The sequence below is a fragment of the Ovis aries genome, chromosome 3 (assembly GCF_016772045.2).
Source record: "Ovis aries strain OAR_USU_Benz2616 breed Rambouillet chromosome 3, ARS-UI_Ramb_v3.0, whole genome shotgun sequence".
Taxonomy (NCBI): domain Eukaryota; kingdom Metazoa; phylum Chordata; class Mammalia; order Artiodactyla; family Bovidae; genus Ovis; species Ovis aries.
The window spans coordinates 209,930,870-209,933,146 of NC_056056.1; positions in this window are offsets into that span (position 1 = coordinate 209,930,870).

Consider the following 2,277-nt stretch of genomic DNA (forward strand, 5'->3'; position numbering starts at 1 on the left):
TGCCTTGCCTTTTGAGAGCGCTTCATAAATGTGTGCTGAGTGACATCTCAATGATGCGGATCTGGCTGGAGCTGTGGGAGGGAAAGGAATTGCAAAGTGGTGGTTTGGTTCAAGAGAAATCAAAGAGAGGGAGGTTCAAGAGGGAGGGGACATATGTATACCTATGGCTGATTCATGTTGATGTATGGCAGAAACCAACGCAGAATTGTTAATAGTAAGTTAGGGACTTTGGGAAAGTCATGTCCGCACAGCTATGTTTAAAATGGATAACCAACAAAGACCTATTGTTAAGCACAAAGAACTCTGCTCAATGTCAAGTGCCAGCCTGAATGGGAGGGGGGTTTGGGGGAGAATGGATTCATGTATACGTGTGGCTGAGTCCCTTCTCTGTTCACCCGAGACTATCACAACACTGCTAGTCGGCTTAACCCCGATAGAAAATAAAAAGTTGAAAAAATAATGTAGAGCAATTATCCTTCAATTAAAAATAAATAAATTGAAATGTTAAAAAAAGATAAATTAAAGAGAGGAGGAATAATGTAGGAGTTTGGAATGAACGTATACACATACGATACATAAAATAGAAAACCCAAAGGACCTGCTGAATAGCACAGGAAACTCTACTCAGTATTCTATAATAACCTGAATGGGGAAAGAATTTGAAAAGAATATATATATATATGTACATATGTATATATATAACTGAATCAATCTCTGTGCTAACACCTGGAACTGCTGCTGCTAAGTCGCCTCAGTTGTGTCTGACTCTGTGACCCCATAGACGGCAGCCCACCAGGCTCCCCCAACCCTGGGATTCTCCAGGCAAGAACACTGGAGTGGGTTGCTATTTCCTTCTCCAATGCATGAAAGTGAAAAGTGAAAGTGAAGTCGTTCAGTCATGTCCGACTTTTAGAGACCCCATGGACTGCAGCCTACCAGGCTCCTCCATCCATGGGATTTTCCAGGCAAGAGTACTGGAGTGGGGTGCCATTGCCTTCTCCGATACCTGAAACTAACACATTGTAAATCCGCTATCCTTCAATTAGAATAAAGTGAATGTGAAAAAAGATAAGAAATATCTAAATAGATGCTGTCCATAGAAATTCATTGAACTGTAGGAAAATAAAGTATGACTGAAAATATGTGTGCCAATTTGGAAAGACTGAAAAAACAAAGAGAAGAGTCAAGAGGAGAAGCACAGAAGCATGGAGATGCACATAGCTGGGCAGGCTTGTCTGGGTCCCGCTTCCCTCATCTTCCCCTCCAAGGGCGGCGGGAAGAGCCTAGGTTCAAACGGGGAGGCTCTGTGTTCATGTCCTGCCCCACCACCTGCTGCAGTGTGATCTAGAGAAAGTTCCTCGACCGGTTTGTTTGTTTATCGTTGACAGAAGCCACCTGAAACCACAGGGCAGTGGGCCAGGGCTCTGCTCTTTCTCTGTCCCCAGATGTCCCTGTGCAAATGGCCCCCATCTCCATGCCTCTGTTGTCCAACTTAGAGTTGAGAGCCTCGGCCAGACCCTTTCCAAACGCATTCCCATGTTCAAACCCCGTTACCTCCGTGTATACCTAGATTTTACCTCTGAACGTTCAACCCAGCAATGGACATTTCTCCCAGAGGAAGGAGGTGACGACATTTCACCTGGCTATCCTACACCCACAAGATGGCACAGCCCTGCCCACCTGGAGGAGCAATTATAGAAGCTGTTTATGCAGATGGAACAGCCCGCACCACAGGCTGCTTGGGAATTACACTGATTCTGGGTGCCTAAACACGAACAGCTAAGACCCACAGCTGATTAAAAAAAAAAAAAAAAACCCGCACAGTTTTCGTGCAAAGCTTATCTCTTTCAGCCTCACAACAGCCTTGGGTGGGGATGGGGATCGTCTTGAGTGGAGGGTGGGCTGCCAACCTGGAGCCCCAGGAAGAGCTGATGTTGTGGATCAAGTTCAGAGGTTGCCTGCTGCAGAGCGTCTTCTTGCTCAGAGAAGGGCAATCTTGCCTTCCACTCAGGTCTTCAACTGATTGAATGAGGGCCGTGTCCCCGCCACATTATGGAGGGCAGTCTCTTTACTCAAGTCCATAGATTAAAGATCTCATCCAAATGCAGCCCTATAGAAACACCCAGAATGATGTTTGTCTGCATGTCTGGGCACCAGGGTCTAGACACAGTGCCATATCACATTAACCATCACAAGGGCTTTTTGTTTAATCCCTACAACCTGGGAGGTAGGTCTTGGGGTCTCCACTGATGATAAGGAACGGGAGGCTCAGAGCAG